Genomic DNA, 15,345 nt, shown 5'->3' on the forward strand with positions numbered 1-15,345 from the left:
AATGACCGATAATGAAGGGTCCAATAAAACACAAGCTTCTTACCAATATTTTGCAAAGTTTCTCAATGTTTGCTTCTCCTAGTCACTGACATGTTATTCTTTAGAGAATTGCTTTGTCCACAATGTGTTATAATACTTTTATAACAAATTTTAAGTGATAAGTTGTTATTGATTCTAACTCACTAGTAATAGTCAGTAACAATTTGACACTTATAATTTGTTGTGGACATAAAAATTCTCTATTGTTATTCGCTAAGATCATAGGGAAATTCTCCACTTTTATCGTGGTGTATGTTAATGATTTCATTGTCCCTAGTACTGATTTCTATGCAATTCAAAAACTAAAAACACTTCCTTGCAAAGAATTTCTTGAAGTACTTCCATAGCATTGAGATTACATGTTCACAATGAGACATCTTGTGTCAATACATGTTGAAATTCATCCACGAACCTAAGCTTCTACAATGGAGGATTGCTCAACACACAGAAAAGAGAGATGTAGAGCAAGAAGCAAGAATTGTGAAATGAATTTCTTGTATTGATAATTAACTTGCTCTATTCTTTATATACTAGATACAGAGGCGGGAAAACTGTAACAGAAAAACTAACTATAGAACCTATAGCTTCTATACACGTGGCAGCTATAGTATTAATAAACTAAGCTACAGTGTTAACAAACTAACCAAATATGAATACTACTAAGCTATAGGTCGTTCTATTTACAACTACTACATGTAGTTTATGTACACAATTGCAAAGCTAATTACAAACTAAAGCAATCTTCAACATTCCCCCTTAAGATGAACTATATATATTTACTAGGTTTATCTTGAACAAAAGATAATGAAACTGCTTGTGCCCAAGTGCTTTAGTGAAGAAGTCTGCAACTTGATGTCTTGAGGGAACATGGAATGTTTTAATTGTACCATCTTGAATCTTCTCTTGAATAAAATGGCAATCAACTTCAATGTGTTTTGTTCTTTCATGATACATTGGATTGGTTGCTGTGAGAGTGCCCTTTTTAGGATACTCAGGCCCAAGGATCCCGGGCCCAAAAAAAAAAAAAAAGGGATTTGGTGGACCGGGCCTTGACTTACCGCAGCTAACGAGCTGTTTAAGAATCAAGTAGGTACAGAGAATACTCCTGACAATATAAAAAAAATGACAAACAAGGATATCGTAGAATGCCCAAAAATGTTAGCAACGTAAATTCAGAACAAAGACAGGATTAGCAAAAAACGATAAAGAAAAAGGTGCAGTGGGGATCCTGGAAGTTATGAGGCAGTATTTCATTAACAAGTTATCTGTTTGATTACAGAAAGCTCACTAGGACGTGATACAAGGTCCAATCAAGCTCAAAAATTGCAGTCTTGAATGGCTATTTCAGCCTTCAAAACTTGCAAAGTTTGATTTCTGTTGAATCCGAGTATGTGCAATAGTGGCCTTTACAGGATATCGGGAAGAAGTATTTCGTTCTTCCCTTAGTATTTTTCTGATGGTTCTTCCTAGAGAGTTTCTTCTTTTTTTTGTGTGTTTTCTTTCCTTTTTTCTTGCTGCTTTCTTCACGACCCGTCCCCTCCTTTTATAATGGAGTTTTTCTGGGTGTCCCGGGTTCCCCTGTTTTGTTCTTTTGCAAACAGAGCATGTTCTGTCTCTGTCGCCTCGGTAAGTCCCTTTGCCGTTTTTTCTCACTCTTTCCTTCTCTTGGTTCTGATTCCTTCGAAAACTTCTGGTTGGTCATCCTCTTTGGGACGTGCTGAGGTATGCCCTTCTCGGTATCCTCATTTCTGGCGTATTCCTTTCTTTCCTATTTGGGTGGAATCCTGTTCTGCCATTTTTGAAAGTCATTCGTTGCCATTCTTTCTTCCCTGTCCTGGTTTCCCGAGGCCCCTTTTGCTGTCTGTGCCATGAAAGGTCGCTTGCGTTTCTTGTTCTTTTCTTTTCCTGTCTTCTTTCTACCGATCTGTCCCAGTCTTCTCTTTTTTCTTTTTTTATTTGTGCTTGAAGGGATTTGAGGATCCTTGTTTCTTTTTATTTTGCCGTGGTCTCTTTTTGGGATGATTCTTCCTCTTCTGGGCTTCAGGATCCTCTGGGCCTTCCTTTTGCCTCCCATGGGTCATCCGTGCCTATTACTTTTGGGCTTAGCCTGAGATTTTTCTTTTGGGCTTGACTTGTTCTTTTGTTTTTGGGCTTATTTCTTTATGACCTATTTTAGACCTCAACAGTTGCTATATATAAAGCTGCCCTGCTGTCACAGTAAAGGGAAGCTGCCTGTTTATGCTCTAATCCAAAAGTCTTGAGCAATGATATGAGCCATACTATCTCACTTGTTATTGTGGCCGTAGCCCTATACTCAGATTTTGCATAAGATCTAGATGCTACGTGCTGTTTTTTACACTTCCAAGAGATCAAGGAATCACCAAGGAAAATACAAAATCCAGAAACAAATCTCCCAGTGTCAAGGCATGCTGCCCAGTTAGCATCACAATATGATTTAAGCCTCAATTCTGATTCTGTAGAGAGAAATAAACCTTGGCCTGGACTCCTTTTCAAATACTTAAGAATTCTGTAAGCAGCTTGCAAATGAGACACTTTAGGGGCAGCCATGAATTGGCTTAATTTATGAACTGCATAACAAATGTCAAGCCTTATAAGTGTCAAGTACAGCAGCTTTCCTATTAATCTTCTATAGAAAGCTGGATTAGGAGCATCTTCACCAATAGAATTGCTGAACTTGGCAGACTGCTCCATTGGAATGTTGACAAGTTTGCTTGCCAATAAACCAGTCTCAGATAGAAGCTCTAATGTATACTTTCTTTGGCATAATGACAGTCCTTTGGTGGTTCTAGCAACTTCAAGACCTAGAAAATACTTCAAAGTGCCTAAGTCCTTGAGCTTGAACTTATTGTCTAGGAATTGCTTGAAGACATTGACTGCATCTGCATCATTACTAGCAATTAGTATATCATCCACATAGATCAAAAGAATGATGATTGAACCTTTATTGACCCTATGAAAAATAGAATAATTTGATTTTGATTAAAGAAAACCAAGATCAATAATAGTGGATGACAATTTGGCAAACCATTGCCTGTTGGCTTGCTTAAGTCCATCTAAGGACTTTGTTAACCTACACACCTCCTCCTTGCTGCCAAAACTTGGTGGAGTAAGCATATATACCTCTTCATCCAAATCCCCATGGAGAAATGCATTGTTGACATCCAGTTGAGTGAGATGCCAACCATAGACTGCAGCCAAGGCCAACAAAGTTCTGACAGTCACAAATTTCATTACAGGTGAGAAAGTTTCATAAAAATCAACCCCTTCAGTCTGTGTGAAGCCTTTAGCAACTAATCTTGCCTTGTACCTCTCAAGAGAACCATCTGCTTTGAGTTTCACCTTGTACACCCATTTACATCCAATGGGAACTTTACCAGGAGGCAATTGAGTCATCACCCAGGTATGATTGGCCTCAAGTGCATCAATCTCAGCCTACATTACGGCTTTCCACGAAGGATCTTTCAAGGCTTGAGCATAGGAATTTGGTTCTTTAGCAACAAACAAGGCAACAGAAAAGATTCTATGTGGAGTGGACAATTTACTATATGAAAGAGTGGAAGAAAGAGGATAAAGAATACCTGAGTTGCTAGCAACAGTGGATTTATGTGACTGAGTTAGTGAAGCTAAAGCCAATACATGTGCAGAAACAAGATTGTAGTGGTAGTCATGAAGGTATGAAGGGGGATTATGAGGTCTATTAGACCTTCTAACAGGTGCAAGAGCAGTGGTATTAAGGGCAAGAAGTTTAGATGCAAGAATAGGAGCATCAGGAAGAAAATTAGGAGAAGAAACAATATGATAATTGTGATGATCAGTGTGAGAAGCAACTTGATTAGGATGAACCAAATCTGGAAACTCATCAGGTGGAATAGCAACATCAACAGAAGACAAAGGAGGGGAAAATTCTGCAGAAACTAAAGGGACTTGAACCTGGAAACTGTCAGGAACTAATGGTTGAGAAGGAAACATAGAATGATTGATAAGGAAGAGAAGATGACCCAGATTTGGATGTCTAATGCTTAAAAGGAAAAATAGACTCTCTAAAAACAACATCCCTAGAAATGAAACAAGATTTAGTGGAAAAATCATTTAATTTGTAACCTTTAGAACCAAAAGGATAGCCAAGGAAAATGCAAGCTTTGGCTCTAGGGTTAAATTTGGTCATATTCCTATGCAAGGTGGAAGCAAAGCATAAATAGCCAAAGACCCTAAGATGATCATAAGCAAGAGGATGACCTAGCAACTTTTCATAAGGTGTTAAACCATAAAGAAATGGACTAGGTATTTTATTGATAAGGTAAGTGGCAGTCAAAACACAATCCCCCCAGAATTTTAATGGTAAGTTTGCTTGAAACCTTAATGCTCAAGCTACATTCAACAAATGTTGGTGTTTTCTCTCAACCACTGCATTTTGCTGTGGTGTTTCAACACAAGATAATTGGTGTACAACACCTTTAGAAGCATAAAAGGAGTCAATGGCAAACTCAGGATCATTGTCAATTCTCAAAACCTTAATAGAAGTTTTAAATTGAGTCAAGATCATGTTAAAGAAAAACTGAACAAGCAAGGATGCATCATATTTATGTTTCATTAAGTAAACCCAAGTGCACTTGCTGTAATCATCTACCAAGGTAAGAAAATACTTAGAATCAGGCAAAGTAGGAGTGGAATAGGGTCCCCAAATATCAAAACAAATCAAATCAAAACAAAACAAGAAAGGGATGCAGTTATAGAATGAGGAAAGGGAAGTCTCTTTTGTTTAGCCAAAGGACACACATTGTATTCAAAAACTTTATTATCATTGCAAGAATTGTAGTTAGGTACAATGGATTTCATCAAAGCTAATCTTTGTGAAGAAGGATGGCCTAACCTGCAATGCCATAGCCTAAAAACATCATTTGAAGAAATAGAAGTACAAGAATGGACATTGTTTACAGAAAAATGAGAGGAAAACTTGGACAAAACATCATAAACAGACTTTGGCTAAGCAAACTGTGTAAAAGTCTACAAAGTGTAGAGACCACCTTACTTCTTACCCAACCCAATCATCCTCCAAAGCTGCAAGTCCTGTATAAAACAGTAATGGGAAAGAAAAATGCAACAACATGAAGGATTTTGAGTCAATTTACTGATAGAGACAAGGTTAAAAGAAAAGGATGGAATGCAAAGAACATTTTCAAGAATCAAAGAAGCTGAAACTTGCACAGTTCCTATTTGAGTAACCTTAGCCATGTCTCCATTAGGCAACCTAACTGAAATTTGGACAGAAGAAGTGATGGTTTTAAAGAAAGTGATTGAATGGACCATGTGATCTGTGGTCCCACTATCAAGAATCCAATTAGTAGGATTGAGATGAGAAATATCAACAATAGAAGAAAACACAAAATACTCTAAAGAAGGAAAAGACCAAATACCTGACAACTCATGACCTTGAAGTCCAATGGAAGGTTGTGCAATGATATTGGCAACCTGAGGAGTCTCTACAACAGCTTTTGGTGGAGCTTGAGTACCAAAATGACACTGAGAATTCAACAATCCTATCAATTGTTGGTATTCTGCCTTGGTCAGAGACACACCTTCATTTGAACCTTCTTCAATAGAAATGACATTGTTGGCAAAAGTAGTTAAACCAGCCTTATTCTTGAACTTATAGCTAGGTGGGTAGCCATGTAGTTTGTAACACTTATCTACCACATGTCCTATGGCACCACAATGAGTACACTGAGGTCTCCCAGCCTTGTTTTTGTTAAAATTCTTGGCATTGTTCTTGTTTCCCAAGGCTGCCAAGACTTCAACTGTGTCAACCTGAAACTTCTTACTAGCTCCAACCTTTCTTTGCTTTTCATCTTGAAGCAAAAGAGAGAAAACCTTGCTCAAAGGAGGGATAGGGTTTATAAGTAGAATCTGTCTCCTTACTGCAGAATAGGTGTCATTTAGCCCCATTAGAAAGGACATTGTACAATCTTCCCCTTGATGACCACAGGTGCAATTTCTGTAGGTAGTGAATTCATCCTAAATACCCCTGAATTTGGTGTAGTAGGCATTGATAGACATATCTTCTTGAGCCAAAGAACTAACCTCTTTTCTTAGCTCAAAGATCCTAGGTCCATTACCTTGAGAATACCTATATTGCAAATCAACCCAAACCTCCCTTGCTGTCTTGAAGTAAACTACATTGGGTTGTAAATCCTTTGAGATTGAATTGAATAACTAGGCTAAAACCGTGCTATTGCACTTACACCAAGCTATATAGCATGGATGATCAGGTGAATGGGGTTTTGGTATTAAACCATCAATGAACCCAATTTTATTTTTGGCATCCAATGAAATCAGTACAGCCCTACTCCAAGTATTATAATTTTCTTCAGTGAGACATTTCTCAACAAGGGACACACTAGGGTTATCACTGCTAGTCAAGGAATAAGGACTAGAAGGATTTTCCCCTGGTTGAGCAACATGGTGAGCAACGAGTACAGAGGTGCTAGAAGCAACATCAGCCATTTTCAACACAAAGGAAATCCAAAAACAATAGCCTCAAATTACTAGTCAATCAAAGAACCTTCTTGATCACAGAGGATCAATCTCAGAACTATATCAGTCAAACAAATCCAAGAAAACAGAGACTACAATTAAGCAGTTGAAGAACCCTAAATCAGGAACCAATTATGGAATTTTCAATTAACCCTAGATCAAGATTTAGAAGAGAAACAATAGTGCAAGAATCAAGAAAGAACACAGATGGAAAATGTGTTTGATTCGTGAGAAAGTACTAAAGGAAATGAACGAAGAAAATTCAGAGAATACCAGAGGGAATTGATTCTCTAAGCTCTGATACCATGTTGAAATTCATCCACGAACCTAAGCTTCTACAATGGAGGATTGCTCAACACAGAAAAGAGAGATGCAGAGTGTGAGAGTGCACTTTTTCGTGACACTCAGGCCCAAGGATTCCGGGCCTAAACAAAAAAGGTTTGGTGGACCGGGCCTTGACTCACCGCAGCTAACGAACTGTTTAAGAATCAAGTGGTATACAGAGGATGCTCCTGACAATATAAAAAATGACAAGCAAGGATATCGAAGAGTGCCAAAAAATTAACAAGGTAAATTCAGAAGGAAAGAAACAGGATTAGCAAAGCGAAATAAAAATTAATGCTGAGGGGATCCTGGGAAATATGAAACATGTTTCATTAATACATTGTCTGTTTGATTACAGAAAGCTCACTAGGACGTGATACAAGGTTCAATCAAGCTCAAAAATTACAGTCTTGAATGGCTATTTCAGCCTTCAAAACTTGCAAAGTTTGATTCTCGTTGAATCCGAGTATGTGCAATAGTGGCTTTTACAGGATACCGGGAAGCAATGTTTGTTTTTCCCTTAGTATTTTCTCTTGACCACAGATTTTACTGATAGTTTTTCTAGAGAATCTCTCCTTTTTTGTGTTTCTCTCTTTTTTCGCTGCCTTTTCTTCACAACCCATCCCTTCCTTTTATAATGGAGTTTTTGGTCTTCCCGGGGAACCGTTGGTTCCCCTGTTTTACCCTTTTACAAACAGGGCACGTCCTGTTCCTATCATCTTGGTAAGTCCCATTTCTGTTTTTTCTCATTCTTTCCTTCTTTCAGCTCTGATTCTTTTGAAAGTTCCTGGTTGGCCATCTTCTTTGGGATGTGCTGAGGTATGCCCTTCTCGGCATCCCCGTTTCTGGCGTTTTCCACTTTTCCCTTTTCTTTCCCATCTGGGCGGAATCCTGTTCTGCCATTTTGAAAGCCGCTTATTATCATTCTTTCTTTTATGCTTCTCTGTTCTGGTTCTCCGAGGCCTTTTCTGTCTGTGCCATGAGAGGTCGCTGGGTTCTACTGGCATTTGTGTTCTTTTTTGCTTTTGTTTCTTGTTTTCTTCTTCTGTCTTTTTTCTTTCGAGCTGTCCTAGTCTTCCTTTGTCTTTGTGCCTAGAGGGATCCGCGCCTCTTGATGGTTCATGAAGATCCTTGCTTCTTATCCCTTGCCGTGGTTCTCTTTTTTGGATGCTTCTTTGTCTGGGCTTCAGGATCCTCTAGGCCTTTCTTTTATTCCCTCATGGGTCTCCTGTATCTGCTACTTTGGGCTTAGCTTAATTTTTCCTTTTGGGCTTGACTAATTCTTTTTGGGCTTCCTTCACTATGATCTTTTTTTAGACCTCAACATTTAGCCCCCCGAGCTCGTGGGTTGCCTGAAGCCCACGCGTGAGTGATTTAGATTTTCTAAGATTTTCGTAGGATCCCCTTCTTCAACTTCTACTGGGTTCCCTTCCTTTTTACTTGGGATCCCGGCCCTTTTCTGCTGCTTTTGGTTACCTCCTTTTTGCGTGTCGCGTTCCCTTATAATCATTATTTTTTGCAGTTTCCTCTTTGCACGGGACGTGGCAGTTGAGTATTTGAGGTAAAACTCCTCTACCCACTTTTCTCGTTTTCCGTTACTTCTCATTAATAACCGCTGATTAATCCCTTCTTCAAATTAAATTTTTTGGCAACTAGCGCGTCTTTCCATACACTGTCTTCCCCAACTGCTATTTGCGCCTTTATTGTAGCCGTTTCATCCTATCACTTTGCTTCTCTAAGTCTTTCATTCTTTGGGTTTCTCTTTCTTTTTCTCTTCTTCTCTGTTACTCCGGTCTTCCCCTTTTTCGCACCTTCAATCTCTTTTCTTCTCATTGTACGTGTTGTTCCAATGGCTTCTTCTTCTTCTCGAAAAAGGAGAGAGCGTACTCCTAGTCTTTCTGAGGGTGAAGGTTCTTCTGGTTTTGCTCCGAGTGATTCTCGTGAGGTTACCGAACGTCCGGCCTTCCCTTTACGGGATCCTTGGTATTCTCTCAGTTCATTTTTCCCTCATGTTTCTCATGGTGAGGCTCCTCCATCTCCTCATGCTTGGATGTTTTTTGGCCAAGCGGGTTTCGCCGGTTCCGTCCAGGTTCCTGATCCTAGAGAGATTTTTGATCTTCAGATTAGACAAGGAATTCGAGAGGCGGTTCCTATCTTCTTTGATTTTGTCCCCGGAAAAATTCAGGGCTGGCCTATCTGGGTAGACAAGGAACTGTTTGATGCTGAGTTTGTGGGTCGCTTGGAGCGCGCTGGTATCCTAAAGGCAGTGGCTATTTCCAGAAACCTTGAGGGCTTCAGAGACGCCAAAGGGCTCAGGCATCTGTTACGTCGTTGGTGCCCTTCCCTTCATACTTTTTTCTTTTCTGTTGGTGAATTGACGATTACCTTGGAAGATGTGGTTAATAACTTCCTCCTCTTGGTATTTGGTGACGAGAGCCCCTTTGATATCAACCTTTCTGGGGAGGATCTCGTGGTGGAAGATAAATTGTTTGGTCATTTTGGTGGTCGTGCTGCCTCTTCTGGTGGTAAGCCGGCTAGAATGGGGAGATGAGTGATGACTCTCTCTCGTGAGAAAGATAAGGAAGTGAGGTGGGCCGGTTTTCTGGCTTTTTGGCTTAGCAAATTTTTGTTTAGTGAGTTTCCTGGATACAGAGTTAAGTCTTCCTTTTTTCAGTTGGCAATCAAGTTGGCTCAAGGTACCCAATATCCTTTGGCCCCTCTGTTTTTGGGTCATGTTTACTCTCAATTGGATCAGCTTCATGGAGATGAGACTGAGGGTGATTCTTGTTATGTGATTACCTCATCTCTTCACTGTGCTATCCTTCAGATTTTCATGTGGGACCGTTCTGCAGCTACTTTGGCCAAGTACAGGAATTTGAAATTTGTGAAGGACAAATTCCAAGGATCCCCCGACATAGTGAAGGGTCTTTGTGGCAACTCTATTGATGCCTTTCCTATTATCTTTCGTTGGATTAGCTTGAAAGGTGGTGGCCTCAATCTTGTGGAATTATTTGACCAAGCAGGGAACTTACATTGGAGATCCCCTCGTGAGTTTGGCCCTGGCTTTGCGTATGATTCTGTATTGTCTTCTTTTTTATCTTCTACAGGTAATACCTTTGACTTGCGCCGTGGTGATGAGGGCAGTTTGGCTTATCTTGCCTACATTAGCTCCTCTTGGCTTCCTGTGCCATCTTCAAGTGGCCCAAAATATACTCATTATTTAGTTTACCGGGTGCTCCGACAGTTTGGTTTTGATCAGGACATTCCTCCAGTTTTTAAGGACGTGGTGTCGTCCCTTCCTTCTTTGGATCCTTTCCTGAGGCTGTAGGCCTTTTCTTATTGGTCTCGGAGGAGCCCCTAATTTGCAGTGCCTAGCTCCCAGAGAGGAGTCTTTGCTTCTAGTGGCTATACCAGTTATTGGAGAAGAGTACAGAAGTCTTTCGTTGACTATGTTGGCTCCGGTGCAGTTCGGGAAACCTCGAATCTTAGCATTGTTTCTGCTCCGACATCCAATAGGCGTTTATCCCTTCCTACTGCTGGGATTTTTTCTGTTACTGGAAGCAGCAAGACTGGGTTTGCGGAGTGGCATGCCTCCAGGGGAGGTTGGGTGACTTATGAACAGGATTTTCCTGAGACTTGGCTGGGTTATAGTCTCATCATTGGCACTTCCTCTGGAGTGCCCATCAAGAAAGGTGCAGTGGAGACAATAGGTGCTGCCACTGCTCCGAGTAAAGGTAAGGATGTCAAGCCGAAGAAAACAAAAGCTGTTGATGTTGATGAAAGTACAGGGAGTGTGGAGATAGATTCTGAGACAAAAAGAAGAAAAACTGGGAAATCTCAAACACACTTGGCATCTCAGGAAGGCAAGGATGTCAGGGAACCTTTGGCTTCAAGGACCCGGAAGAAGACCAAGGTAGAGTCTTCTTTTTCCCAAGTTCCTGTGGCTGCTTCAGTCCATGGTTCTTTAGGATCCTCTAGTCTTGTATCCCAGCCTTCTTTAGGACCCTCTGGGCGTACTCGTAGTAAGCAAAAGACTTCCAGAGAATCTGTAGAGAGAGAGAGAAGGGCAAGACCTCTTTCCTTCTTCTCTCTTTTTCATTTGTTTACCTTGTTGCACTTATTTCTATTTTGCTGACGAGTGGTGGTTTCCTTTGTAGTCCAAACGCAAGTCTGATTACAAGAAGGGCAAAAGCCAATCTTCTGGTGATGACGTGGTATGTGTGTCCCTTTTTTTTTGTTCTGACATTGTGTTGTTAGCATTACCCCGCTGTTTTTTACTTGGCACTGCTTTTTCCTCTTCTTCTTCCTTTAGGTGGAGGTATCTCCTCCTATGACCGGCAAGGCTCTGGGAGAGGAAACCGTCACAGCTCTTTCTATTGCTTTTCCTACTGTGGGGGAGGAGCCCCCCACTGGTGGTCCAGCTAAGGAAACCGGGCAACCGATGCAGGGTTCCCAGGATTCTCAGGATCCCAAAGCCTCTAGGATCCCTTCATCTTAAAGTCCCCATCTCGAGCGCACTCCTAGTCCCATCAGGACTGTGTTTCCTCAAACCTTGTCAGATAAAGGTGCTTTGGGAGACACTCATTTATCCAAACAAACAGGTGAGCCTTGTTTCCTTGAAATAGCGTTATATCTCTATTTTCTTTTCCAGTTTTTTTTTTTTGAGTTCCTCCTTTTCTTTCTCCTTTTAGGTCAAACCAGTGAGAAATCCGCTCCCAGTGTTGCCTCTTCTTTAGAATCAGAAAGCTCAGAAGGTGAGTGCGGGCTGCTCCCATTGTGTTTCCTTTTCCTTTCTTTCCTTCCCTTCGCCCTTCTCTTTTTTTTTATGGCGAAGCCCCCTGCATCTATTCCTTCCTTTAGCCACTTTGCCATTGGTTCTTCACCCTTTCTTCAACTTGCCTTATGTTCTTTCCCAGAATCCTTGGGGAAGTCAGGGGATCAAAAAGAAGAGGCTCTGCCTCAAGAAGCCGGTACTGGTTTGTCCTTCTTTCTCCCCTTTTTTTTTTTTTTTTAAAGAATAAATCTGTTCTTCCTTTTCTTTCTTTTTTTGAATATTGACACAGGCTTTACAGATTCTGAGCCTGTTATCCCTGAAGGAATTGTGAGACCCGTTCAAATTGCTGATCTTCAGCCAGAGGGAAAGGCTACAAGTCCTCCAGTCTCTGCAAGTGGTGATACAGCGATGGGGAACGCCTCGAGAGTGGCTGCCTCAGATCTTGATTCAAGGCTTTCTTCCTTCCTGGCTCGCTTTGATCTCTTGGAATTTAACAGTCTTCCTACCAGCCATTTCCATGCTTTTGGGTCTTCTTATAGCAGCTTCCTGCGCTTTTCTGTTCCTGTTGAAGGCCTGCCGCTGTTAGAGAGTCTGCTCAAGAGTCACGGGGATTTCACCAGTGGCTTCAGGGGAGGCGTTTTTCTGGGCAATATTTTGATGGAGTTGCTATGTGCTGTGCTGGTTTCCCTGAGGAATTCTTCCATAGATTCTTTGTCTGAAGAAAAACTTCTGGAGTGGAGAGGGGTGGTCCAAGACCTTCTGGAGGCCAAGTTCAATTTGTCTTTTTTGTTGGATCACTTGTGTCTGTTGGCTCATATGCTGTTTCAGAGGCAATCATCTAAGAGTATAGACACCGAGATAGCTGCTGCTGAGGAAGCTTTGGCTCATGCTCACAAGGTTCTACAAGACTTGAAGGTCAAGCGACAGAGGATCCTTTCTACTTTGACTGTGCCTGCTATTTCTCCGGATGCCTCCCTGTTGGCCGGCCTCATTCCTTAGCTTATTTTAGATTTACATAAACAATTTGGGGTTGTATAAGTTTCTTTTTTTTTTTGAACATTGCTTTCCTCTTTGTTTCTTTCTTTTTTTTGGTGTTTCAAAACTGCTTCTCATTTCTTAGTATGTGAATCTGCCTTTCTCTTTGATATATTGCCTTTTCTTTTCTATGACTTTTCTTTTTTTTTCTTTCCTGAGTCCTGGACCATGGTTTCCACAGGCTTCACTGTAAGTTTTGGTCCAGGTACCCGGTAATCTATTATGCAAGTACTGAACTGGGTACACTGGTATCCTTTCCTATATATTTTTTTTTTTAGATACGGTCCCAGTTCATGAACTTTGACAGGTTCCCCCTTTTTGCCAAGTGCTAGGCTAGGTATCTTGGATACTTTACTTTTATCTGTGATCCTAGACCTATGCACTTGGAACTGTCTGTGGGATATCTGAAATTATCTGTGAGGTGGATCCTGGGCCATATGTAAAAGGGTATTACATACCCCCTTTTTTTTTTACTCAGGTATCCTTCCTTAAATCTATCCAAACTTGGTCTTTGCAGTATTTAAAGAAAGACTTAAATATTGAAGAAAAAGGAACTTCATTAAAATATGGTCATTTTTAAGGAACAAAGAAAAAAAAATCATTTAGTGCAGTATTGATCACAAAGTATCAATCTATCATATGTTCCTGAACAAAATCATTTTAGACCAGAATTCATGATAAAGGCTGAAATAAAAAGATAAAAATAAAAAGACTTAGCATATGGTGAAGCTGGTAAAAGGACCCTGAGGTACCGGGATCCCCTCGTCCTTATGCATAGTATTGCTTCAGCCATTTCCCGTTTATGGGTTCTGTCAGGACTGTCCCATCTTCTTTGGTAAGGTAATAATACCCACTCTCATGAGCTGCACTAATGATGTAAGGTCCTTCCCATTTTGGGGTGAACTTGGAAGGCCTTGACAGGTTCCTCCTTATGTGCTCCGCTATCCTTAGTACTAATTGCCCTTCAGTGAACACTCTTGGGCGTACTGCTTGTGCATATGCTCTGGTCATTCTTTGCTGGTACCTCTGGCTTCTTTTCTTGGCCAGCTCTCTTTCTTCTTCTACCCCTTCCAGATCTGCTAGCCTCCTTTCATTGTTTGTGTCCTCACTTTCTCATTGATTTTCCTCCAGAACTACCCTTGGTGTAGGAATGACTAACTCCACGGGGCTGATGGCTTCTGTTCCATAGACCAGGGAGAATGGGGAGAATCCTGTGGCTGTCTTTACAGAGCTTCTACATGCCCAGAGCACATCTGCCAGATGGTCACTCCATTTCCCTCCATACTCATGCTTCTTTTTCTTAAGGATCTTTAACATTACCCTATTAGTAGCTTCAGCTTGGCCGTTTCCTTGTGGGTAGTATGGGGTAGATCTCCCATGCTTGATGTGGTATGTTTCAGTTAACCCCTTCATATCTTTGTTTATGAATGGGATTCCATTGTCACTGATCAATCTTCTGGGGATCCCAAACCTTGTAATGATGTGGTTTCGAATGAAATTTGCTACAGTTGCTCCAGTAGCTTTTTTCAAAGGGATGGCCTCTATCCATTTTGTAAAGTACTCGGTGGCTGCTAGAATCCATATATAACCGTTGGATGGAGGGTTTATAGGCCCTATGAGATCAAGCCCCCAAGTATGAAAAGGCCATGGCGTCGTCATATCCTGTAGGACATTTGGGTGAGTGTGAATTGCATCTCCCAGGACTTGGCAAGCATGACATGTTTTAACCAGCTCCTCAGAGTCTCTTTTCATCGTTGGCCAGTAATATCCCAACAACAATAACTGCTTGTACAGCCTTCTCTTCCCCGGGTGACTTCCAAAATCTCCAGAATGTACTTCTCTGACTACTTCTCTAGCTTCCTTTGGTCCCAGGCACCTGAGGGGATCCTCATGGTATCCCTTTTTGAATAAGATGTCGTTCTGCAGGAAATACCTGCCTGCTAGCTTTTTGAGCTTGTGGGCCAGTTTCCTGTTGGTTGGCAGGATCCCCTGAGCCAGGTATCCTATGAATGGAACCCGCCAATTTTCTGCAATAAACACCGCGTAGCTTTCTTCTTTATCAATTGCCAAACGACACTCCTGACATTTCTCCTGTACAATTGCTGCTTCCTTGTCCATATCTGGCCAGTAATACCCCATGCGTTGCATCCTTCTATATAGGCTGACCTTTTCTGCAACTCCACATGCTTGGGCGTGTAATTCTTCTAGTTTCGACTTTCCTTCCTTCTCGGTGATACATCTGAACAATATTCCTCCTGGCAGCCTTCTATACAATTCTCCTTCTATCTGAGTGTAATCTATTAGTTCTTTAATGTTCCCTCTAGGCCCTGCCTCTTTCATCTTTTCTTTGACTTCGTCCCTCCAGTCCCACTGTTTGGACTCTCCGGGGTACATTTCTTGGAGGATCCTTACAATGGAATGTTCCTGCCTTCCTATTTTTATCAGTGTATCTCTCCCATTAAATGGTATTTGGGATCCCAGGATGGCGAGTGCATCAGCAAACCTGTTTTCACTTCTTTGAGTGTACTCTATGCTGAAGGTTTGAAATTCCATCTCCAGCCTTTATGCCCAAGTCCTGTAGGCTGCTAAGCTTTGTTCCCGTAATGCGAAGTCACCTTTCA

This window comes from Quercus lobata, chromosome 1 (assembly GCF_001633185.2).
Source record: "Quercus lobata isolate SW786 chromosome 1, ValleyOak3.0 Primary Assembly, whole genome shotgun sequence".
In the NCBI taxonomy this organism is placed as follows: domain Eukaryota; kingdom Viridiplantae; phylum Streptophyta; class Magnoliopsida; order Fagales; family Fagaceae; genus Quercus; species Quercus lobata.